Source organism: Helianthus annuus, chromosome 5 (genome assembly GCF_002127325.2).
Source record: "Helianthus annuus cultivar XRQ/B chromosome 5, HanXRQr2.0-SUNRISE, whole genome shotgun sequence".
NCBI lineage: Eukaryota > Viridiplantae > Streptophyta > Magnoliopsida > Asterales > Asteraceae > Helianthus > Helianthus annuus.
In genome coordinates this window covers 51875278-51903135 of record NC_035437.2, presented here as the reverse complement: position 1 = coordinate 51903135, position 27858 = coordinate 51875278, and the positions used below count along the sequence as shown (strand labels likewise).

The following is a 27858-nucleotide window of genomic DNA, read 5'->3' as shown; positions in this document are numbered from 1 at the left end:
ACGGGCATTTTAAGGGGGCGTCGCCGACGGCCTGGTACCCGTCGGCGACGGGTTCTCAAAACCTGATTTTCAGTTTTCGCTTGTTTCGCTCCCGTTTGATCCGTAATGCGTTCCGATGTTCCGTTTTTCAATCCGATGACCCGTAAAGCTCCCGAAAAGCTCCTTAAACTTCATCAAACCTGCAAAACACATTCTTGATTAAAAGTAGGCTATTCGAAACTAAAACTCACGTAAAAACGTTAAGTTAAACAATTACAAGCACCGGTTTTCACCCACGTATCACATCCCCACACTTGTCTTTTGCTTGCCCTCAAGCAAATCTGTTTTTCACTTTCACGTGGGTCAAACAACGAACATACATCCCATTCCCGAGACAAGGTTAAGGTCTAATGTCATACAAAAGTTCAAACTCTTTATAATATTCAATGAATTTAGCGGTGACGTGCTTTAGATACACAAATGGTTACCCAAGATTAACCCGCCCGTAAAACTAACAAATCATGCATATCCCTCACAATGTGCTCTCCACTCGGCTTAAAATTTGCTAACATGTGTAATGTGTTAGCTTTTCAACAATTAATCGCTCAAAACCAAATAGAACACGTACCCGCATAGGCTTGCAACTCAATCATTCTCCACTATCGAACACAAATACTAAGCACAAGTCAAAAAGGTCTTTGAGGGGTTGTAACGGGGCTAGGCGAAGGGTAGGAATAGGGTATTTTTAAGTGGCTATGGTGATGAGAAATTCGAATTTTATTACCAAAGACTATCCTAAACAAAAGCAAACTATAAACATCCAACATGGGCAAAAACTTTCGCCTTTTATTCAACAACTACTAACACATCTTTTTGTGTTTTTCTCACTGCTTTTTCATTCTTTTTCGTAACATTTTCTGATTTTTTTTTTTTTACAAATATAAACCACAACTATACAAACAAATAATCCTAAAATCGAATTTCCATCACACGGGTTTAAAAGAAAAAAAAAGTTTACGGTTATGGGCTATAGGGTGGTCAAATGAAAGTTTTAGGCTCAAAGTGGGCGACTAGGGGCTTTATTTGGGTAAAGGTAAGCAAATGGTGTAAAAGAAAAAGGTTTACCTAATGCCTTAATCATTCTCGTGCTTGTATTCGGTCTATAGTCTCGAATGTATCAAAGTTGCAAGTTCTACGATACGCGACTAATGGCCCACTCAACAAGGAAACATGTAAATGTGAATCTATGATGTAGAAAGGCTCAAACCTCACGTATAAGGGTATGATATGTGATATGCATACATTGCTAGTTCCTTAGGCGAATTATTCTCAAATAACCACCCACTAAATACCCGATATGCTTATTAATTTGAACTTGACCATGACAAAAGACCAAATGGTTTGTGACATCCCTCGTTGACTTGGTTACTTGTGCTTTTGAGATTGCTTTGAAAACAAGACATTTTTGAAAAATTTTTGAAATTTTCCCCCATCCCCACACTTGAGGTAAACATTGTCCTCAATGTGTAGTATTTAAATGATCGGGTCAAAATCGAAAATTTTTACTACTCCCCCATCCCCACACTTGAGGTACATATTGTCCTCAATATGTAAGAACTAGAGTTTGTAAAACGCAAGGAATGTGACACGGCTAACCTCCCCAAAATTACACCCCGGAAAATAAAATACAAAATACACTCCACTTATTTGCTAACTAAAGATCAAAGGTAAAAAGAAACGTATGCACCTGGTTTTTCGCTAGTTCCTTTTGTGCTCTTCATCTTTTCACCAAGCAGTTGTCTCACGAACATAATGTACCTACAAATCTTAACCCTTGTGTAGAAGCATGCTTCTCACAACCATCAAAATTTGTTAATTGCCTAGTTCTACCACTTTTATGAAATTATTACCAAGCCATACGTTATTGTACCTTTGACTTTATGTGGAAAATATTTTACAATAACAATCAACCTAACTCACTTTCGTAGGAATCACGGTTGCATTTAGCTTATGCAACAAGCCCTTTTAAACCTCCCGATAGCTCGGGAGGACGAGTAGGTCTCGTGAGGGTTATATAGGGAACACACCCACAAAGTTCATTTAACTAGGCAATAATTAAATAAAAACAAAAAGAAATAGCGGAAAATAATATACAACAACAACAACATAAAACATACCATACCTCTACCGCTGATATCGCTCGTTTGGATCCATGGGCGGGTTGGGTTGGTATGGATAACCAGTGAGGGCCTCGAACATCTCCCTATAGTTATCTAAGGGGCTTTGCTCCCCTTGGGGTGGTGGTTGGTACGGGATTGGAACGAAGCTAGACCCTACCGCTTCAGGCCAATGCGGAGTCGGGTCGGATGGGCCTTGAGGATAGGGAAGATCGGAGTAATTTGTCCACCCCGAGTGCTCGGCGTAGGGGAGGCCGGCTTGGTAGTCTCTATGGTGTCGCTCCTGATCATGCAACACTTTGGCGTTATTAAGCGCCATCTCCTGAGAGACATACAGGGCACTCCAACGGCGGCGGTTCAATTCTTCTTCTTGTTGTCGACGCGCCGTTTCCGCTTCTTCCCATGCCCGCCTTCGGGCTGCTTCATCCTCCTGTTGCTTTGCTAACTGTTCCATATGTGACCTTTGCATGGCTTGAAACAGTTCTTGCTCTTCCATGAACTTATTCATTCTTTCACGTTGGGCTCCTTGAGCGTCCCAATATTCTTGCATTGAAGCTCCGTAAGACCCTTGCCAAGCTTCTCTCCTTTGATTGTATTCCCGACCCTCTCCTATACACGCGGAGACATTATCATATATCTCCTGTTGCCCCCTGTCAAAGTTTTTGTAGGAGGGTACCCGTCGTCGGGTCACAAAACCTGCCACCTCAGCGTTTATCTCCCTATGTGGCCGCATATAACGTTGCCTTGGCCTTCGTGCCTCGGAGGGTTCAGCTTCCTCCTCTTCTTCCTCTTCTTCCTCCATCTCCACATCCTCTTCCTGCACGGGTGGTGCCCCGGAAGTACGAACCTCAAACTTGTTCCCCAACTCATCGGTCACCACATACCTATTTCCCGAAAACTTGACCTCTATCTTCCAATTTTTCTTCATGTAACCCCAAGTAAATTCCTCCACTGGCTTAGAAACCCATAGCGCTTCCTCGGGCAAGCAATTCTGCTGCACAAGCATGGCACTAATGAGTCGTGCATACGGAATAAACCGCCTCTGAGACGACTCCCTTGTAGCCCATGTGTTCATCATGACTATGTGCCTCCACGACAGTGTCGGGGTCCCATACAATAAGGCATGCGCCACCCTGCAATCACTTACTCTCACACCCCCACGATCACCAAATCTTGCTAAAATGTTCTCAACCGAGATCCCTTGAAGGATCTTTCCCTCGAGTAACATATGCTTTCGTTTCATATCACCTCCTGGGTGGGTTGGCAAGATAACATCTACCAATTGATCTATGTCGTTGGTGTTCAAATGATTATCCAAAAAATTTTCAATGGATGGATAATCATAGGCTTGTACCCCCAAAGAATCAAACCTAGCAATACGATTCATAGTTTCAAAAGACATCGTCATGTTTCCTCGAGATGTCTTCCCCACTAACTTCCATTGCGAAGGGGGTTCATTCTTGTTGACAAGCTTCAATGTGGACAACCACTCACATACTTCTGACAAGTAAATCCGGTGAGTGTTGTCTTCACACCAATCCAATACACTCTCCCAGCCCAACCTCTCGAACATTTGCACAATTCCGATTTTCCGGAATTCTTCTACATTCACGGTCCGTTCACATATCACTCTTGTTGGAACCGATGTGTTCACCCCATTTGTCATCTTCCATTTCCACAACTTAGCTTCCAGCTTTCTATCTTGGTAGCTCGACAACTGCTTGTTCTTCTCATCATCCCAAATTCGGGCATTTTGACTATCCCTGAACTTTGCCCATTCCCAATCTTGTCGGTATAATCTTGGATCATTTTCTGCAACAGTGCTCGGTTGTTCCCATTTCTTCGGTATTAAACCGGAAGAAGACCCAATCCCGGATGATGACGCTTGACCCGTAGTCTTTTGTCTCTTGCTTCCTGCCATGACTACAATCACAAACAAGCAAATCATCAATATAGATTCAACCTTCATTAACTCCCAAACTTTGAACATGAAGTATGATGTTGACAATTTAATTAACGAGTATATGTAAAGTCGCCTCTTTAAATTTCTAAAATCGCTTACTTTATCATAACTTATTAATCTTTTGTCAATCTTACAATATCTTATAATTTCAACAAGAATCAACATCATATTCATGTTCAATCATGTTCATAACAGTGTAATCACTTCACTATGGTTATAACATGCTCAAATTCCATTCAAAACCACTAATCTTGCTCAAAATCATACTATCATAACATACATTGTCTAAACAACCTACTCTTAAACCAAAAAGTTTAAAATTTCGGAAGAAAAACACTAATATATAATAATCAAGCATAAATTTAAGAGGAATCCATACCTTTGATGTTGTTAGACAAGAAAAACTAAGAAAAGATGACAAGCAATCACTTTGATGAACACCCTTTCAAAAACCCTCAAGAACACGCCCAGAAATCTTGCACAATAGCAAGAATGGATGAAAACCGTGTTAGGGGTTTTGTTCGTCTTGAAAAATTACTCAAGATGGACCCAAGAATCAGAGGATTTGGTGGAAAATTGAGGAAGTTATGGAATCTTGAAGGTTTAGGGTTCTTGAGATGAGATGGAGAAGATGAAAGAGTTGGGTGAGTTTGGAGAGAGAGAAAGCAGGGAATTTGTGGTGAAAAAGTGAGGTAAGATGATTGGGGTTCGACTTTGTGGCTTAGAATGGGTTTGAATGAGGTTTGGTTAGGTAAAATTGAGTTTTAAAACGTTTTCACACGTTTTGGAACGAAGCTGCGTCGGAACGAAAAGGAGAGCCCGTCGCCGACGGGTCCCCCCCCGTCGCCGACGGCTCTTGGAATTGAGGAGTGGGGCCGACGGCCTAAGGGTCTGCCGACGGTTGTTTTTGAGCCTACGGGCATTTTCGAAGGCCGTAGCCGACGGTTATGACCCCGTCGCCGACGGTCAGGCTACTCTTTTTTTTTTTTTTTTTTTTTTTTTTGAAAATAGGAGGAAAATTATAATAATTTACCAAAAGGACTATGTACATTAAAATTCCTAAAAATTATAAAAATGTTTTTGTGATTTTTTTATAAGTTCGAATTTTAAACAACATAACCGTTAACGGCCCTACCACCCCCCAAAAAAAACGTGTATTGTCCTCAATGCACCAAATCAAGTCTAAAACATACCTTGTATCTTCACGACTCGTTTGGAATGCCCGAACTTCACACAATCAATAAAGGTTAGTATGAACCGGAAACGATTCACATCCAATTACGCAAACAATTAAATAAGTATACATAACTTTACAAGACGTGTTACCGGTCCTTTTAATTCACCTCATATGTTGGTACGCTTCCCAAGAAACATACCAACTCCACATTTGCATCCTTTTTCTCCTCATTACCATCGAGGAATGGTTTAAGGCGGTGACCGTTAACCGTTTGCTTCGACCCGTCCTTCGGGTCCTTGATTGTGACATCGCCAAGTTTCCCGACCCGTGTAATCAAATATGGGCCCATCCACTTGCTCTTGAGCTTTCCGGGAAAGTACTTAAGCCTCGAATTGTAGAGCCAAACCTTTTGACCCACTTCAAACTCTTTTGGCTTCAGCTTCGCGTCATGTGCTCTCTTCATGTCATCCTTGTACTTTGAAGCACACTCGTACGCCTTTTCCCTAAGCTCCTCCAACTCACAAAGCTTCAACTTTCGCTCCTTTCCTGCATCGTCATATTTCATGTTAACCTCTTTTATAGCCCACCAAGCACGATGCACAAGCTCAACCGGTAAATGGCAATTTCGCCCATAAACTAAGCGATAAGGAGTAGTTCCAATAGGTGTTTTATGAGCCGTTCTATAGGCCCATAAAGCATCATTCAACTTTGTTGACCAATCCTTTCGGTCGGGTCGAACGGTCTTTTGCAAAATTTCTTTTATTTGCCTATTGGAAACCTCAACTTGACCGCTTGTTTGTGGGTGGTAGGGAGTAGCAATTCGATGGTCAACACCATACCGTTTCAAGAGTTTGCCAAAATTAAAGTTCTTGAAATGAGATCCCCCATCACTAATGATTACCCGGGGAACCCCAAATCGAGAAATTATATTCGTTTGAACAAAATTGCAAACAACGGTATGGTCATTCGTTTTGGTAGCAATCGCTTCGACCCATTTGGATACATAATCGACCGCCACCAAAATGTATAAATTGCCATGCGAATTAGGGAATGGGCCCATGAAATCGATCCCCCATACATCAAAAATATCTACAATAAGGATCGGTTGCATGGGCATTTCGTCCCTTTTTGAGATACTCCCCAACTTTTGACACTCTACACAGTTTTTAGCGAAATGAAAAGCATCCTTAAAAATAGTCGGCCAATAAAGACCGCTATTTAGCACTTTGTGCCCTGTTTTGTGACCACTAAAATGGCCCCCACAAGCAAATGAATGCAAGTGCATCAAGACGCTAGGAATCTCCTCGTCGGGTATGCATCTTCGAACGACTTGATCCGGACAAATCTTGAACAAGTCCGGTTCTTCCAACGTGTAGTACTTGATTTGAGACAGGAAATGCAACCTCTTCCTTCTATCCCAATGAGCTGGCAAGTCACCTGTAACCAAATAGTTGACAATATTAGCATACCATGGTAATATTCCAACTTTTAAAATGTGCTCATCTGGAAAAGTCTCATTAATTTCTTCACGGGAAGAATCCTCTACACTCAACCGAGACAAATGGTCCGCGACCACATTCTCACTCCCCTTCTTATCTCGAATCTCCAAATCAAACTCTTGTAATAAGAGTACCCATCGTATCAACCGCGGCTTAGCATCCTTTTTCTCCATGAGGTACCTGACAGCACTGTGGTCAGAATAGATAATAACTTTGCTACCCCATATGTAAGCCCGGAATTTATCTAATGCATAAACTACCGCAAGTAGCTCTTTCTCAGTTGTCGTATAGTTAAGTTGTGCATCCGAGAGAGTCTTACTTGCGTAGTAAATGGCAACCGGCTTTTTGTCTACCCGTTGACCCAACACGGCCCCAACCGCATAGTCGCTTGCATCACACATAATTTCAAATGGTAATGACCAATTTGGTGATTGCAAGATTGGGGCTTCAACCAATTTCTGTTTCAACACATTAAAGGCATTTTCACACTGTTTGTCAAAATTAAAGTCTCGGTCTTTTAACAAAAGATTACATAGGGGTTTTGTAATATCACTAAACCCTTTTATAAACCTCCTATAAAATCCCGCATGACCTAAAAACGACCTAACACCTTTAACGGTCGTGGGATAAGGTAGAGTAGATATGACTTGTACCTTAGCACGATCAACCTCTATCCCACGACTTGACACCACGTGCCCCAACACAATTCCCTCTTGAACCATAAAATGGCTCTTTTCCCAACTTAGGACCAAGCTAGTTTCAACACATCTTTTTAACACTCTATCTAGTTGGTCCAAACAAGTCTCAAACGATGATCCAAAAATTGAGAAATCATCCATGAAGATTTCTAAAGACTCTCCCACCATATCGGAGAAGATACTCATCATGCACCTTTGAAAGGTGGCGGGAGCATTACATAATCCAAACGGCATCCGCCTAAATGCGAAGGTACCGTAAGGACATGTAAAGGTAGTCTTTGCTTGATCTTCCGGATGGATGGCAATTTGGTTATAACCAGAATAACCATCTAGGAAGCAATAAAATTTTTGCCCCGATAATTTCTCAACAATTTGATCAATAAACGGTAAAGGAAAATGATCTTTGGAAGTTGCGGTATTCAACTTCCTATAATCAATACAAATTCGCCACCCGGTTACCGGCCGGGTAGCTACCTCTTCACCTGCGTCATTTTTGACGACTTGTATGCCGGCTTTCTTGGGAACCGTTTGTGTTGGGCTTACCCATTGGCTATCCGAGATCGGGTAAATGATACCCGCATCAAGCCACTTCAACACCTCTTTCTTCACGACCTCCCGCATGTTTGGATTTAACCGTCTTTGCGCATCTCTAACGGGAGTCACATTCTCCTCCGTGATGATTTTGTGCATCACCACCGAGGGACTAATACCTTTCAAATCCGCAATGGTCCATCCAATCGCCGCCCGATTGGTGACCAACACCTCCATCAACTTTTTCTCTTGCTCTCCGGTTAAGTTGGATGCAATGATAACCGGGAGAGTATTGCCCTCTCCAACATAAGCATATTTGAGATGCTTTGGCAATGCTTTCAACTCAACTTCCGGAGGCTCCACTAAAGACGGCTTCAATTTAGTATCAATGCTCTCCGGTAAGCTCTCGACTTGGTGCGTCCATGTCGGTTTTCCTTCTCTAACCGCAAGCACCTCTAAACTCCTCACTTCCTCGTCCATGCTTCGTTCCACCTCCACCTGTGACCTGTCAAACACATAACAATCCTCCATTGTGTTTTCCCCATAAACGACTGTGTCGCAAAGAGGTATGCACGTGTCAACAATGTCTGCCATAAAGCATTCATCATCAACTGGAGGGTTCATAAGTCCGGAAAAAACATGCAACCTCAACCTCCGGTTTCCAAATGTCATGTCAACCGTCCCCGTTCTGCAATCAATTTGAGCATTTGCAGTTGCTAAGAACGGTCGACCCAAAATCACCGTAGGTTGCTTGGTTGGGTCCTTGGCCACATAATCAAGTACAAGAAAGTCCACCGGATAGTAAAAATCCTCGATTTTCACTATCACATCCGAAACAACTCCACGGGGTAGTTTAGGTGTCAAATCGGCTAACACCACGGTGGTGTTTGACGATTGAAGTGGACCAAACTCATATTGGTCATATAAACTACCCGGTAGGATGCTTACACTAGCACCAAGATCTAGAAGTGCCCGGTTGATTTTAAAATCGCCCACTTGAATTGAAATGATAGGCGCACCCGGATCTTGGAGCTTAGGTGGAAGTGTACCCGAAAGGATCGAACTCACATTTTCGGTTAAATCTAATTTCTTTGGAAATTTGTGAGTGCGTTTTTGGGTACACAAATCTTTCAAGTACTTAGCATAAGACGGTACTTGTTTAATTGCATCCAAAAGAGGTAAATTGATTTTTACTTGTTTGAAAATTTCCAACAACTCTTCTTGTTGTGGACCTCTTTTGTTTACAACCTTTTTTGTCGGTCCCTTCAATGCTTCGGGATAAGGGGCGGTATTAACCTCCACACCCTTTTCCTTAGCCTTGGGGACGGGGATGGCCACAACGGGGGTAACATTATTTTTTTTCAAATCGTTTTTGTTTTGACCCGTTTGGCCATCCTCAAGCTCATCATCACTAGCATCTTCCACCACCCCTTCAACAAATTGGGGTGGTGGTGTTTTGACACCATTATCAACAACTCTACCACTACGTAAAGTAACTTTATTAATTGGTACCTCACGTGTGTTCCTTGAATTCGACCCTTGATGCTTAGGGTTTACGGTGGTGTCACTCGGAAGCTTTCCCGTGCCTCCCTTGATTTGGGCTACTTCTTCCGCTAGTTGGCCCACTTGCTTTGCTAATGCCTCATGTGCTTTGTCTCGAATCTCATTCTCCTTCTTAGATTCTTGCATCATCGAGAGCATCACATCCATCTTTGTATTCAAGTCATTGCCACCGGTTTGGTTGTTTGACCCACCTCCGTTACCGCCTTGGTTGTTGTAATTCTTTTGGTATCCACCTTGGTACCCTTGATTGTAATTTCGTTGGTAGCCTCCTTGGTTACCACCTTGGCGGTTTTGGTATGATGACCCGCTTCCCCCTTGATTACCCGCTTGGAAATTCGGGTTCATTTGATTTGAAGCATTACCATACCGAAAGTTGGGGTGATTTCTCAAACCCGGATGGTAAGTATTGGAGTTCATGTCATATTGCTTCCTATCTCCATACACTTGATTGACTTCTTCGGGGTAACCACTCGAACCCATTGAACATTGCTCGGTCGCATGTCCAATATCACCACATTCCTCACATACTTCGAATTGGACCGCGTTCACCTCTTTCTTCTTTTTCAATTGAGCTATCTCCCGTTCTAAGGAGGAAATCCGATCCTTGGAATCAAGATCGGGAAGTGATCGGGAAACCGGATGCCTTTTTGCTCTATCGGCCGATTCTTTTTGCTTGGACCGTTTGCTCATCCTCTCCAAAAATTCCCAATCGTCATCCTCATGGTTGCTCAAAAGTGTGCCATTGCTTGTCGTCTCAAGCCGATTCCACGTCGCATCATCTAAGCCCCGTACGAAACATTTCACCAATTCCCATTTTTCTATTTGGTGATGTGGGCATCTCCTCATTAGTTCTTTGAATCGGGTGAAGGCTTCATGTAAAGGCTCACTTGAAAGTTGACGAAATGACCGAATTTCATCTCTAGCATCATCGGTCTTGGCCATGGAATAGTACTCGTCCAAAAATGCTTGTTGCATTTGTTCCCAAGTTCGAATACTATTAGGCGGAAGTGTAAAGAACCACTGCTTTGCCTTATCCTTCAATGAGAATTGAAAAAGGCGAAGCTTCACTTCCTCCAATGCGAAGTTGTGTCCTCCAATAGTATCACAAATGGATGAGAACTCCGTCAAGTGGTTGTACGGCTCATCGTTAGACCTTCCGTTGAAATGAGGAAGGATGTTGATGTAATGTGGTTTACAATCAAACATCCTCCTTTCACATACTATTGGAGAATTGTTTTCGGTCACTATCGGTCGGAAACGGTCATTGACTCCCCGTGGAAGTTGGGGACGACGTTGTGGCCCGTTGACTTCTTGATCGACTTGTCTCCGATTATCCCGTCTTTCATCCCTTCGCTCCTCTCTTCGATTATCTCTCGGGTTACCACCTCCCACAAAACGAGGAATCCGGTTAGGGTTTACATTGTTGTTGTTATTGTTGTTGTTGTAAAACCCTTCATTCCGGTTTCGTCGGTTGTTGTTTTGTGGTTGACGGTTGTTCCCATAACCCTCATTTCTTCCACCTCCATAACCATATTCATCTTCCCCAACGTAATTGGCGTTTTGAGACCCAAACTCCTCATCATCATACCTTCGAGCATTATATACGTTTCCCCTATTCAAGTAACCCCAATCTTCATCATCATTGGCTCGATCATCATAATAACCCCCATCGTCCGAATTTTCCGCATGAATACTCACGTGTTCCGGCGATTGATAACCGGGAACACTATACGGTTCGTCATCGGGAATTGCATTCCTTAAATCGTCAATGTTGAAGAATGGGTCTTCATTCACGGGATTGCCGTGATCACGGTTACCTCTTCGATCGGAGTTGACATTCCGATCATCAAGGTTAATAGGCAACGATGCTTGTCGGTGAATAGGTTGTTGCTGAGGTGTTCGTTGGGTGTTGTTGGTGTTTTGGTTTCGGAAAGGTGGAGTGGGTGGTCTTGCATTGGTGTTACCACCCGGTAGCTCTTGAGCGGGGAAAAAGGTTCCTCGGGTTTGGAATTGATTTGGGTGGAGGTTTTGGTTTGGGTTAAATTCTTGGTTGGAATTGTGGTTCGCCATTGAATCGGTTTCAATGGTCGGTGTGAGTGGTGGTGTTCGGTTGGTTTGATTAGAAGCAAGAGTTGCTTCTAACCGGCTTGCTAAGTTTCTTCTTGCGAGTCTTTCAATTTCCGGTTCGTAGACTAGAGGTGAAGTCCTCCCGGAATTACGTGTACGCATGCACTACCTGTAACCTGCACAAGTAACACACCCCGCGTAACAAGGAAAAAGACAATACAAAAAGAAAGCAAAACAAATTAAACAGTTAATCACACAACTTCAAACAATATCCAAACACAAAGCGCACGCACTCCCCGGCAGCGGCGCCAAAATTTGATCGGAGTGTCACGCTCCGGTCAAAGATAATATTTATATACCCTAATTACCCTTAACAAATAGCTAGTGGTAGCAAGGGGTCGAACCATGAAGAGTATGTGGTTTGTGTGTGGATTTGATTGAATTATGAATAGATGCCACTTTTATGAAGCTTGCTATATTGTTTTTGTATATTTTTGTTTGATTGAAAGATGTAAATTGAAATTACTAAAGTGATTAACTAAATTAACTACTAAATGCAAAAAGTGGAAATGATTGTTTAAACAATAATAAGAAAACAAGGCTCACACCCGGTTTCAACAATTGCAAGACCTAGGGTTACTATGTATTTTAATTAGCTTTACTTGAAATAGTTCGTTAACGGGTCGCAATCACAAAGCTTAGGTGTCAATCGCTATCAACGTTGTAAACAACGGACCATGATACACTTCGTTACTTTGGACTAACAAATCCTACCAAAAGACAAAGCATAAATACGTGCATTCATTTCACAAAGTCAAATTTAATCATTCACTCGACAATTTGCAAATTCAATACCAACGTAGGACAATTGTCTAAGATTCAAACGCAATTCAAGTTGTCACAAAACAATCAACAAAACATAGTAAACCCTAAATCTTACAAAAGTCTACACCGGGGTGAAACCTCCAAGAAATTAGCCGCTCACGGTGTAAACGGTACAATCAACGGATGCACAAGACTTTAATTGGATCATCTTGGAGCTTGAGGATGGATGGTGGAATGATTAGGGTTTGGAAACGGTTGGTGGCGATGGATGGATTGAAGGTGGTAGAATGGTTGTGATGATGATGAACTAGGGTTTGGAATCAAGAAGATGATGGTGCCTTTGTTCTTGATTCCGGATGTAGAAGTGATGAATGATGGATTGGTGATGAGATGATCCTTGAATAATGGCTCCAAGTTGTGTTTTCAAACTCAAAACTAGGTGTAACTCCCGAATTGAATGAGCTTGGACCAATCAAAATCGAACTAAACCCCCAATTGATCAAATTCCCGTTTTCTGTTTTTGGCAGGCCGTCGCCGACGGCCATCAACCCGTCGGCGACGGGTCTTGGATTTTCACTTTTTGTCCGACGGCTAAAGCACCTGGTTACGGGCATCACTAGCCTACGGGCATTTTAAGGGGGCGTCGCCGACGGCCTGGTACCCGTCGGCGACGGGTTCTCAAAACCTGATTTTCAGTTTTCGCTTGTTTCGCTCCCGTTTGATCCGTAATGCGTTCCGATGTTCCGTTTTTCAATCCGATGACCCGTAAAGCTCCCGAAAAGCTCCTTAAACTTCATCAAACCTGCAAAACACATTCTTGATTAAAAGTAGGCTATTCGAAACTAAAACTCACGTAAAAACGTTAAGTTAAACAATTACAAGCACCGGTTTTCACCCACGTATCAACGACCCGCATATCAAACATCAAATTAAGTAGTTCAGCATGTAGTATTGTCATAAATACATCAAATTCATATGCATCAGTAACTTTTTAACCTTAAAATAATATATATTAACAACTTAACAGAGAAATAAACTATTTGGAGGAAGATTTTGCTTATTGTATCATGGTAAAGAAAGGTGCATACAACCTTAATCCAGTGGCAAATGACTATAGCCAGTTTCCTTCTTTTTTTGTCAGACCCAACCAACCTTATTCAGATTCCAAAAAACTAAACCATAGAAAAGTTAAATAAAAAATATTAAAAAAAATTACATTAAAAAGTAACTTACTTTGCCAAATGAAGGAACCATATAAGATAAAATTTTGATAGGTACAGCTGCAATTCATTCGCAGGTTACGCCATATGAGATGGCGATGTTGGCCTCATTTGGTGCACGCCCATGAATGGCTCGTCCTCGTGGGGCCAATTAGGCCGCTCTGCCCCCACATTTCTCAGTATCTAACCACAACAAAAGGTTGAACATCATACATTAAAATTGTGACATCTCATCTAAGCATTTCAACAAATAGTATCTATGCATGGTATAATACAACATGAATACCTTCATCAAATGTGAGGTTTCGGGTAAATCCGGTCGAGATTGGGGGATACCTTCTAATCTTGAAGGCGCATGAAACCCAAAAGTCGGTTTTGTGACTGCATTTAATGGTATTCATTCATCATAAACAGATAGATAAAAACATATTATCATCAAAACATTAGTTTTTATAATAATATTAATAATAATAATAATAATAATAATAATAATAATAATAATAATAATAATAATAATAATAATCATAAACACAATATTATAAAACCCAGTCGTTTCCAACTCATTCACAATATTAAAAGGTGTTTGACTTAGTTAAAGTTGGTCTTTATTACAATATAACTAAAACAATGACATTAAACATAGAGTTCCAATAAATACACTATACTAAGAGAAAGACTAAAACTACCGAATATACCAAACATATTACATTAATTTAATAAAACCTAAGAGCATTTGGTGGGTACATTTGATATTACACAAGGTTTTGAGTGGAAAATATGAAATCGCCGAAAAAGAAAGTTGTTAAACATAACCCTTGATTAGCAGTAGCATTATGGTTATTTTTTTACTTGCCAAAACTTTAACTTATATAAAACTATATGAGAAAAAAGAGTGATAATTCAGGGAGATTAGTTCAAAACCACATAGGACCATATAGGTAGTTGACCCGACATACCTTTATCAATCTGTGGAGCTCGAACACTTGAATAGCAAACACTCTTTCTTGACTATTAACAAACCGAAAGTTCTGGTCCAATTTGAAGAACTTATATGTAAGGTAACCAACAGTGAAATATTTCAATTTAAGGTCAAATGACCCGTTAACCAGTCAAAAATATTGTGGGGACAGTTGACTTGTCCGTAACTTTTGGCCATGTGAACTGTCATACCCCCAAAATCCACACGCGGAGTATCACCGCTTGGGAGCGTGACATGACCAGGATCAAGCCACCAATCATATCGAACATGTAATTAATATCAAATGTGATAAATGTAAACCAATCATTCGATACGATAGGTGTTCAAAACATAATCATAGTTTCAGAGTATAGCGGAAGCTTAAGTACGAAAGCCCAAATGTGTAACATAAGTTCAATAAGTTTTAAAACATAATCCATGCTCCACAACGACCTGCTCCTCCCTGTGCAAGCTCCATGTATCTAACGACCTGCAAGGCATGTAACAGAGGATCAACAAACTAGTTGAGCGAGTTCACAGTTTACAGTTCAGTAATAGTATAGTGTGAGTAGTAGTATGTTTGTTCGTTATGTCATGTATCGTATTAGTTTCCATCGCGGCCTCCCAGGCAGGTATGCGAAGATATTAGGGGATGTTCGTCCCGAGTATCCTAGACTAGGTTTATCTGTATCGCGGCCTACCAGGCAGGTGTGCGAAGATTAGTAATTTCAGTTCGCGGCCTTCCAAAGGCAGGTGTGCGAAGTCGGTCATAATATCGCGGCCAACCCTTGGCAGGTGTGCGAAGATCAGTTCAATAAGTGTTACTAGTCTAGTCGTAGTTCAATCAGCGGAGTATGTACCATAGTTCATCAAATCACATCACTACGTTCCAGTATAGATAAGTACCAGTAAATAATCAAATCCCATTCCCACCCTGGGAACCCCATGCCTTGGCTGTGTGAACTCACCTTGGTTTGCTCGGTATGCTATGCTCTAGGGTTTATCAAACGTCTAAGTCCGTTACACACGACCTAGGATATGTTGCATATGATACGATGTAAGTGTTTGCATCAAATTAGGGTTTACAAATCATTGACATCCAAGCAACTGTGTTTTGTGTGCTTATTGTATGCAGGACGATATCACATAGATCGTTCATTCATGCAGGATTATACAGTTGCATTCAGTATCATACAATCATATACAGAATCATACATCACGTAAACAGTTATTCGTATTCACATAATTCATGCGTCGCGTCTTTGATCACACAGTTTAATCTAACGTGAATATTAACCTGGTTGCCAACGTTAACATACTTAGTACATTTAGCAGCTTCAATAAACTTAACAGACTTTAACGGTGTTAGTGGCTAGCGAAGGACATACATATCTTATCAGATCCAATCATCAATTAATATACAATTCATGGCTTCACAAGATAGACAGGGCCTTGCCCTCTATAAAACTCGGACAAGTGTGTGTGTGGGGGGGGGGCTTCCCCTGTTTAAAAAGTTGAATCATGAAACAAGGAATTCAAATTCAGACATGTGAGGGGTTAAAAACTCAGATAGTTTGTGTGAGAGAGTAAAAAGTCGGACATGGGCCAAGCCCCTTAAAAACTCGGACCACATAAAAACAAGGTGAAGGTCGGACTAATGTCCATTATAAAGCTCGGACTTCTCACATCCTTCTAAACTCGGACCTGCATTTCATAAACTCGGACCCCCTTGTTATCATGCCAAACTCGGACAAGTGATCTTGTGCATAAAGAATTCGGACCACTATAACACAAAGTCGGACTCCTCTTGTTTTATCCAAACTCGGACCTAACATGATTTAGAAACTCAGACAATGGCAAGCAAAGAAACTCGAACACGGAACTACCTAAACTCGGACCCAACTTCATTAATTTATACTCGGACCATATCAACAACAGGAAACTCGGGCTTTCTTGCTTGTTTAAAAAAAACTCGGATAACATGATATGTCACAAAAATCGGACATGTAATCATCATAACAAACTCGGACATGTAATCATCATAACAAACTCAGACTCTCATGCACATCATATAAAATTCGGATCCTTGATGCATTTCATAAACTCAGACTAATCATGAATCCCAAAAACTCAGACAGCTACATTAGGGTTACGAAACTCAGACATACATAATCATTCACAAAACTCTGAGAACAATTCAATCATTCGCTCTCTAAGATTAAAGCAGTTACGTTTCTTGGTTTCCAACCCTAATTTCATACATTTTGACGGCAGAACCAATCATCAATCAACCTATGCTTAACAACAACAATCATCACAAAGATAATCTATCGAGCATGCAACCAAGCATCATCATAATCACAATTATTCAGAATCAAAACAAAATCACAGAATATTATATGAGGAACTAGGGTTTTCATGAACACATAATCAAGAATCAAGAGTTAATAAGAATCAAGCAATCAATAAACAATAATCATTTACCTCGTGTTGATTCTAGAGAAATGTGGAATCGAAAGTGATGAATAGCTTGCCAATGATAATGGTGATGATTGCTAGGGAATTAGAGGATGTAGTACGTGTTTTGATTTTGAGAGAATGATTAGTGAAAAGGGGATTAGGGTTAAGTATCTCTATAATTTCACTAATTACCCTCTACCTCCCTAAGTATCATATTTTACACATGTACACCATCTCATAACCATTTCATAGTTTCACCACCAAGTTTACATATATGACAAATCTTTCATAATTACAAACAACCATGGACAATCACACACTACCATTTATTGCACCAAAGCGTATACGATTCCATAGCAACTAGATGTGCAAATAATCAACTAACAATAAATAAACGTGCAATAAATGCGAGATATGAATCTTGGAAATTCGAGTTGTCACATTATCCCCAACTTAAAAGAAATTTCGTTCCGAAATTTGGTACGCATGATGGGGAGTGTGAAATATAAGCGTTTAAGGGTTTATCTTACATGTTTTGTGCGATTTGATGTGATTATATGCTTGGAATAGGTTTATTGTGAGTGCTTATATGTTTGCAGGTAAAACGCGTGAATTTGGTGAAGATACGGGGTTTAGAGAGAAAGCGGATCAAGTGAGATTGATGAGTGCAGCCAACGGTTGTGTGCGGGTCGAATGGATGGTTTGGTTATGCGAGAAATATGAAACATCGAAGTTGAGGGGCCAATGTGTTATTTAGTGAAAGTTGTTTTTGTGAGTGGAAAACAAGATGGGGAATACTAAGGTTCATATCTCAACTTTCAGGGTATAAAGAGTAACTTACAAGGTGAATAAATGTCAAAACATTGAATGCTCATAAATAATTGGCAAAGTATACGTTACTTTTGATGGAAAAGTTTCTTAGAGCATTAAAAAGAAGTCAACAACATTAATATATTAGAAATCATCATCACAATAATACATGCAACATGTTAGACGATTGTGATTGGAGGCATATGATAATTCATGTTGACTTTTGGTCTCATTTTCACAAAAGAAACAGAGAATTGTATATGGGGTTTACGGTTTGATGATAGGACCTACGGATTGTGCATGGCAAATCAAAAAGGTAACAGAAACATTGACATGTGGGTTACGGTTTGGATATGTGGTTTACGGAATCAAAGGAATTGAAAAGAGGGCATGCACGTGATGTTATTTTGTGGGTGGATTTAAGGTTTTGTAAAACCTAATTGGTTGAAGGCTTCTGGGCGACAAAAGGCAGCAGCTTTATTGGACTTTTGAGGCCCATCAATTATTGGAGCATATTATCGAAGTGGGCTGCAACACTAGACAACTTGAGGGGCTTGATAATCATTGGAATATCATGAATACGGGGAATTATTGATAGGATCGAGAGGGGGGCAGCCGTATAGAATTTAATCTTCAGCTTTCAATCTCTTCATCAACATCATCATATCGTATCCTTTACAAGATCAATCATGAACTCAATATCGTACCAAGCTTCGGAAGATTGTTCGCACATCATGAGCGGCTAGTCGTCCCGTGACCGTCTCCGGGACTAGGGTTTATGCTTAAACATTAGGTTTGCCTATGTTTACAACTTTTTGGATTGAGAATCGATTAATCTTTCGGTTAGTTATTCTTATTGTTTTTGTTTCGATTAAACAATATCTGGTTATCGTAATCATTTGAGTTCATCAATTATTTGGTTTGTTCATCAACAACCGGGATTAAATTCTAGGATGTCATTGTTTTAAACCGTTAATCATTGAACTTGACTATGTTTATGAAATCTGAAATTGGTAATTAATTGGACTACTATTCATTTGCATCAATCTTTCGGTTTCGATCGTGGATCATTGCAATCAAATATATTGTTCATTAATTATTTATCAAAACAAGTTTACAAATCATGTCTATGTGATTTCCAACTGGTCGTAACTAAGTAACCTGATCTTTTGCATAACCTGAAAACCCGGAGATTGGTCCACTTTCTCACAATTGTTTACAACTCTAATTTACATTTGTTTTTGCAATCATTCTCAAAACTGCAAAAAGCAATTAGTTTAGCATTAGATGATAATTAAAGCAACGAACTTTTACACTTTCCACTGATTCCCCGTGGATTCGACACCCTACTTGCCCTTTACTTGTAAAAGGTGAATAGGACACTTTTTAATTATATTTTTCACCGACCTTACGACATCGATCAAAATGGCGCCGTTGCCGGGGAGTCGGTGCGCTTAGTTTAGTTTGTTGTTTTTCGTAAAAATTCAAAAAAAAAAATCCAAAAATATTTCCTTTTGTTTGTTTCTCTTGTTTCGTTCCATATTACGCTTGGTTTCTTGTTTGTCTGTGTGCAGGTGATCCTCGTGTTGCATGCATACCAGGTTTTCAAAGAGATCATCACCGCTTTTGTTTGATTCAGAGATAGAAAAGACTGCTCGACAGAATCGCGTTCTTCTACGTTCAGCAGTGAAAGCTAAAGCTCAGTCATCAACAGTTGCTCAAGACCTTGAACAAGCAGCTAACGAGATGGCTAATCAAGAACCACAGAACCAAGCACAAAACGAACCAATCCCGCCCATTCCAGATCCACCAATCCCTCAAAACCAAAACCAATCCAATAACCAAATCAACCACCACCACAACCATTTCCACAATTCAACCCAGGACCACAGAACCAACCGGGAAATCTGAATCTCCGACATGGGGAAATTATTCGTCTCAACCAACCACAGCATCAACACGGGTATGATGAGGGTTTCCAACACAGAGAAGGCAGTGTGCATACTTGGGAATCCGGTTGGGAAGATGATGATTATCAGAATCAGTACGATGGGAGATATGCTGGTTACAGATACGATGAGGGGTACAATGTGAATCAAGGCTATCCAGAACAACAACAGGGCAATCAAAGACATCACATCCCGCAACCGATTCCACAAAATCAAGTTCATAATGGAGTCCCGCAGTTTAATGCGGGAAGAGCTAATAATCGGTTTAGGGGCGATCAGATACAGTTTGTGGATGGTGTCCCACAAGTCGTTCAAGGGGCACCAATTCAAGGCGTTGAAGGTCACTGTCGACCCGTTATAGTACCTAACTCGTCGGCTATAGTCACACCGGTTGGAAACAATAACAGACCTTTCGAGGCGAGGCCTCAATACTTAGGCCATTTGCCGGAGTTTTATGGAAAAAGGACCGAAGAACCATACTTGCACATTGCAAGTTTTGATTCGATTTGCCAAACAATTGGGGTTTCGGGGTTTACAAAGGATGAAGTAAAGTTAATGTTGTTTCAATTTACCCTGAAAGACAAAGCACGCCAATGGTTCGCCACATTACCTCCAGGTAGTATATACACTTGGCAAGAGATGCAGTTGGTGTTTTTGGAGGAATACTACACCATGAATAGAACTAGTGAAGCTCGAGATGCAATCAGAGCATTCCAGCAACATTCAGGGGAACCATTCCATGAAGCGTTCACAAGGTTTAAGGAGTTGCTTAGGAAATGCCCACATCATGAAATTCAGACATGGGAATTAATTAAGGTGTTTTATGATGGGCTACTACCTGATGATGTAAGAGACCTTATAGCCATCAGCAATGGTACGTTTCTCACAAATACAGAAGCTGCAGATTGGGCATATTTGGAGAGACAGAGTGCTACTTCTAAGAGACAGGCACAATCTGGCAGGAGAGCGAGATCAGCATCGGCGAGATCAGTTGATTATGAAGCTGAAGAACGGGTTGAGAAATTGAAACAACAGAATTTGCTATTAGAGCGACAGGTAGCTTAGATGAAGTTGGGAAATGGAGCTGAAGTTAGGGCAGCTAATGCATTTGCAGTGTGTACGGATTGTGGTGAGTTAGGACACCAGGTGGGAGAGTGTCTCGCAAGGATGGGTCCGAATGAAGAAGTGAACCAAGTATTCGGTGAACGAAAGCAGTATGATATGAAATCGAATACATATCATCCAGGTTTGCGAAACCACCCCAATTTTAGTTACGGTAATTCTACTAATCAAATGAACCCTAATTTTCAGGTACCCATGCAAGGAGGCCAGCAGTATCAGAGTCGTCAAGGTAACTACTCGCAAGGTAATTACCAAACTCAGGGCCAATATAATCAGGGTAATCAACAGGGGAACTCCTCAAGTGCTAGTGGTGGAACGAGTAATGACAAATTGGATGCTATTATGAAGTTCATGAAGGACGTACAGAAAGAGAATGAAGTTCGAGACAAAACATCGGAAGCAATGGAGAAACAGTTGGGGCAGCTAGCAGAAGATCTAGCTCAGCTGAGAAGAGATCCAGGTAAGTTGCCAAGCACTACCACAGTTAACCCAGCACATCAGTCATCTAGCTTGAAAAATGGAAGAAATGTGCACATCAATGCGGTAAGTGTTCGTCCAACTTTTGACACTGGCAACGTTGAGGTAGCTCCACCATCACAAGTAGTTGAGGAGGTGGTGGAGGATGTTGATACTGAATCAGATTCTCAACATGATCAGGAAAGCACTAAGTTGAAAAAATCTTTTTGTGAAAAGGAAATGTTTAGGGAAGTTGATGGTAAGAAAGTGAAGGTTCCATATCCTATGGCTTTATTGGAACCATCTGAAACATTTGTTTTGAGTAAACGGGGCCCACAAAGGGATAAAAGGTGGGAGAATTTTAAACAAGTTAAAATTAATCTACCCTTACTCGATGCGATTAAAGAGAATCCTGATCATGTTGAATGTTTGAAGGAGTTAAGTACCCAAAAACGACTTCACAAGTTTCCTAAAAAACTTGATTTGACTGCAAATGTGAATGCTGTTTTGTTGGGTACCCTTCCCCCAAAACTCCAAGATCCAGGAGCACCCATCATTTCAGTGCAAGTGGGTGAATTTAAAATAGACAGGGCACTTTTGGATCTTGGAGCGTGTGTTAGCATTCTACCAGGGAGTCTGTATGACCAATATGATTTTGGTCCGCTACAAAAAGTCAACACCACCGTGGTATTGGCTGATCAGACTCCCATGTGTCCGAGGGGGATTGTAAAGGATGTAATTGTGAAGGTAGAAGAGTGTTACTACCCAGTTGACTTCTTAGTGCTTGATTGTGCCACAAGTTCAAAGAACACACACCCTCCAGTCATTTTGGGTAGACCGTTCTTAGCGACTGCTCATGCCATTATCAATTGTGTTGAAGGAACGGTAAGTATGAAGTTTGGTGACCGCGAATTGCGGTTAAGTGTGTTTTCAAATGCTACTAATCCTTCCATTTCAGGTGAACACTCAAAAACCGAAAGTGGTGAAGAAAATGTCTCTCCTGCAAAGGAGATTCAAACCAAACATGAGTGTTTTATGGTTGACAGGTTTGAAGTGGCAGGAAGCAAAGCGGTAAGGAAAAAGGAAAGTGTGGCGCATGAGGAGTTTAAAACAGACAAAGGGAAGCCACGAGGGAAGAAGAAGAAAAAGAAACCGCCTGAGTGCGATAATGCAAAACGAAGGTTAAAGTTATTCGGTCCAATGTGGAATACAGTGGATGACTTACTAGAGCATTGGCGGGGTACATACTTAGAGACTATGGGATGCAAGCATCCCACTCGACCACCATAAGGGAACATCAGGTACGGTCTGGCTGAAGACCTATAAACTTAGCGCTCTCGGGAGGCAGCCCGAGGATGTAGAGTAGTGTATATTTGTTTTGTTTTCGCATGAGTATTTTTGCAGGTTACCAGGTATTTAATCTCTACGGATTCAATGGTCCAAGTGTGGGGATGTTTGGTGAAGTCCCATATGTTCTACTTGCAGTTGCAGACATTGCACGGATTAGAGTTCAGTCAAAACTGTCCATACTCAATCTCCATTTAGACGGGGATGATCTGAACACCAATCGTAGAGATTAACCTGAGTACTTTTTGGACATGGCCGCGAATGAAATGCTATACGGTCGTGGTGGAACAAGACGCATGAGGATTCTACACGTTAAACCAGGGGAGTCTGTTCCACTCTTATTATTGTTTTTTTTATTCGTGTTTTTGGTGGTGTGAACTTTATGTGTTAGGGAATGTGTTAATTTATTTGTTTTAGGAATTAGCCGCTCATGGGATGGTTTGTTGGTTGGTATTCCCGGGTTTATTTTAAAAGCACGATACATTGGGGACAATGTCGCCCAAGTGTGGGGATATGGGAACCCGGGAAGGGTAAGATTTGGGACAGAGGCTTGAAAGAGGTTGAAAGTGATTGAAAACGATGAAAAGCGAAAAAAATTGAAAATTTTGAAAATTTTAATCATTTTTCATCGCCTTAAGTGAACTAAATGGATACAAAAACCGAATGTTTCAATCACTAATGGATTCCTTGCCGGTAGTAAACTAATGTAGTCCTTTGTCATGGTCGTTCCTTTAAGTTTCATGAGAGTGGGTCCGACAGGTGTTTTTAGGATAAAAGAATTGAAAAGAGATGTCTATTTAGGGGTAACATGCTTTAGATTGCATATGCTACGTGTCGGCAGCCCTTTTACCCTTCTTTGGTGCGAATTTTGAGCCTGTAGAATGATAGAATGATTTACATAATGACTTCATTTGTTGAGAGCAGGCCGCATGTTAGTCTGTGTTAGAACTTGTATGATTTGATGCATGCTGAAATTGTGGATTTGATATGTGCACGTAAATGATAAAGGCATTAGGATATACCCTACACCTGTTTATTTGTTTTGTGTTTACCAAACCATCACCCTTAGTAGCCCTGTTGAGCCTATTTACCCTTTCGTTTGTCCATCCAATGTGAATTGTTTGATACCGACCGTGAACGACAAATTATGAATAATTGAAAAAAAAGAAAGAAAAAAAAAGAGAAAAAAAAAACAAAAGAAAAAAAAGAGAGGAAAAAGAGAGAAAAAAAAAAGAAAGTTTTGTTATTATTGTTTATGTTCTTGGGTAGAAACCAACCCATGATGTTTGCAAATAAAGTTGTCACGGTTAGGTTGTTTGTTTGTTCGCCATATAAAAATATAAATACAAACCGAAAAAAAAATTTCCTACCTTTAGCCTAAGCCCAAAACCGGAAGTCCTTTTGATATGTGCCGTGTTATATGATACAGTGGAGGTGTGATTGTCACACAAGCCTATGATTACAGGGTTTCATGTTTGGTTTAGAGTGTATAAATACTGGCACATTACATGCTAGTTCATATTTTTAAGCCGAGAGGAGAGTTGATTGTGAGGGGCGTGTAGCATGTGTTATAATCCTAAGCATGTTAGTTTTGAATAGACAAGTCTTAAGTTTTAAAAATTGCATCAATTGCTTGTCGGACTGTCAATCTTGACTGTGTCAGTCTATGGAACGGGTATGACTTGGGACTTAATCTGTTGCATTGGTTTAGGGGTTTAGAGGAATTGTTACTGCGGTGAGTAGTTCCGTATCAGTTTGCTTGAGGACAATCAAAGGTAAGTGTGGGGATGTGATGGGGAGTGTGAAATATAAGCGTTTAAGGGTTTATCTTACATGTTTTGTGCGATTTGATGTGATTATATGCTTGGAATAGGTTTACTGTGAGTGCTTATATGTTTGCAGGTAAAACGCGTGAATTTGGTGAAGATACGGGGTTTAGAGAGAAAGCGGATCAAGTGAGATTGATGAGTGCAGCCAACGGTTGTGTGCGGGTCGAATGGATGGTTTGGTTATGCGAGAAATATGAAACATCGAAGTTGAGGGGCCAATGTGTTATTTAGTGAAAGTTGTTTTTGTGAGTGGAAAACAAGATGGGGAATACTAAGGTTCATATCTCAACTTTCAGGGTATAAAGAGTAACTTACAAGGTGAATAAATGTCAAAACATTGAATGCTCATAAATAATTGGCAAAGTATACGTTACTTTTGATGGAAAAGTTTCTTAGAGCATTAAAAAGAAGTCAACAACATTAATATATTAGAAATCATCATCACAATAATACATGCAACATGTTAGACGATTGTGATTGGAGGCATATGATAATTCATGTTGACTTTTGGTCTCATTTTCACAAAAGAAACAGAGAATTGTATATGGGGTTTACGGTTTGATGATAGGACCTACGGATTGTGCATGGCAAATCAAAAAGGTAACAGAAACATTGACATGTGGGTTACGGTTTGGATATGTGGTTTACGGAATCAAAGGAATTGAAAAGAGGGCATGCACGTGATGTTATTTTGTGGGTGGATTTAAGGTTTTGTAAAACCTAATTGGTTGAAGGCTTCTGGGCGACAAAAGGCAGCAGCTTTATTGGACTTTTGAGGCCCATCAATTATTGGAGCATATTATCGAAGTGGGCTACAACACTAGACAACTTGAGGGGCTTGATAATCATTGGAATATCATGAATACGGGGAATTATTGATAGGATCGAGAGGGGGGCAGCCGTATAGAATTTAATCTTCAGCTTTCAATCTCTTCATCAACATCATCATATCGTATCCTTTACAAGATCAATCATGAACTCAATATCGTACCAAGCTTCGGAAGATTGTTCGCACATCATGAGCGGCTAGTCGTCCCGTGACCGTCTCCGGGACTAGGGTTTATGCTTAAACATTAGGTTTGCCTATGTTTACAACTTTTTGGATTGAGAATCGATTAATCTTTCGGTTAGTTATTCTTATTGTTTTTGTTTCGATTAAACAATATCTGGTTATCGTAATCATTTGAGTTCATCAATTATTTGGTTTGTTCATCAACAACCGGGATTAAATTCTAGGATGTCATTGTTTTAAACCGTTAATCATTGAACTTGACTATGTTTATGAAATCTGAAATTGGTAATTAATTGGACTACTATTCATTTGCATCAATCTTTCGGTTTCGATCGTGGATCATTGCAATCAAATATATTGTTCATTAATTATTTATCAAAACAAGTTTACAAATCATGTCTATGTGATTTCCAACTGGTCGTAACTAAGTAACCTGATCTTTTGCATAACCTGAAAACCCGGAGATTGGTCCACTTTCTCACAATTGTTTACAACTCTAATTTACATTTGTTTTCGCAATCATTCTCAAAACTGCAAAAAGCAATTAGTTTAGCATTAGATGATAATTAAAGCAACGAACTTTTACACTTTCCACCGATTCCCCGTGGATTCGACACCCTACTTGCCCTTTACTTGTAAAAGGTGAATAGGACACTTTTTAATTATATTTTTGACCGACCTTACGACATCGATCAACGCACTCACTGAGGAAGCTAGGTAAGCTATATTTTTCACTGGTTTTTCCTGGGGTGTCACATCATCCCCCCGTTGATTTGGAATTTCGTCCCGAAATTCAGTAGTAGTAGCTTCAGCCTCAGTAGTGGTTGCATTGGTTTCGAATAATTGGGGGTACTTTTCTGTCATCCGGTCTTCGCGTTCCCAGGTGTACTCTGGGCCACGTTTGGAGTTCCAACGAACTCGGACAAGAGGGATTCTCTTGTGCTTGAGGACCTTAACATCCCGGTCCGTGATTTCAACTGGTTCCTCGACGAACTGCAACCGCTCGTCGATAGTGAGTTCCTTAAAAGGAATTATGAGGGTCTCATCTGACAGGCACTCCTTCAGATTCGACACGTGAAATACATTGTGAACTGCATCGAGTTCAGCTGGTAGGTTCAGCCTGTAGGCTACTTGGCCTATTCTTTCAGTGATTTCGAACGGTCCAACATACCGTGGATTGAGTTTGCCTCTTTTACCAAAACTAACCACACCCTTCCAGGGTGAGACTTTAAGTAAAACCCGGTCCCCGACCTGAAATTCCAATGGCTTCCTACGCTTATCTGCGTAGCTTTTCTGGCGATCACGAGCTGCCGCCATGCGTTGTCGTATCTGTGCAATTCGTTCAGTAGCGTCAACTACCATTTCTGGGCCTGTAATCTAACTATCCCCCACCTCTGCCCAACCGAGAGGTGACCGGCATTTACGTCCGTACAATGCCTCGAATGGAGCGACTTGAATGCTGGTGTGGTAACTGATATTGTACGAAAACTCCACTAAAGGGAGGTGCTTTTTCCCAGCTGCTGCCGAAATCGATAACACACGCCCGAAGCATGTCTTCTAGAGTTTGAATCATGCGCTCAGACTGCCCATCCGTCTGAGGATGATACGCTGTGCTCATGTCTAATCGTGAGCCGAAAGATTTGTGCATCGCTTGCCATAGTTCTGACGTGAATCGTGCATCCCGATCCGAAATGATGGAGGTGGGCACCCCGTGCCTCGAAACAACTTCTTTAAGATAGATGTCTGCGAGAGTGGAGAACTTATCCGTTTCCTTTATAGCTAGGAAGTGTGCAGACTTGGTGAGTCGATCCACGATCACCCATATAGTATCATTCCCACGCTAGGATCTAGGTAAGCCCGTAACGAAATCCATGGAAATTTCTTCCCATTTCCACTGTGGTATCCTGGGTTGCTGAAGTAGGCCTGCGGGTTTCTGATATTCAACCTTGACTCTGGCACAGGTCAAGCATTTGCCAACATAGGTGGCGATGTGGGCCTTCATGCCAGGCCACCAATAAGTAGTTCTGATGTCGTGGTACATTTTGTCTGACCCTGGATGTACCGAGTAGCGAGACTTGTGTGCTTCGCCTATCACAAGTTCTCGTAAACCGCCATAAAGTGGGACCCAAATACGCCCCGTTACATAGTAGGCGCCGTCTTCCTTTTGTTCCATTCGTTGCCTTGAACCGCGTAAGGCTTCAGCCATGACGTTTTCG

At 40.9% G+C, this 27858-nt stretch overlaps 1 long non-coding RNA gene across 1 annotated transcript; it reads right to left on the bottom strand.

Annotated features, from left to right (window-relative positions):
* Positions 1 to 13721: 13721 nt before the first annotated feature.
* On the bottom strand, positions 13722 to 14849 carry LOC110938923. Its single transcript, XR_002591817.1, has 3 exons — positions 14656 to 14849; positions 13986 to 14080; positions 13722 to 13882 (listed from the first exon to the last, which is right to left on the bottom strand). It is a non-coding gene; the product is annotated as an uncharacterized LOC110938923 (long non-coding RNA).
* Positions 14850 to 27858: the final 13009 nt, after the last annotated feature.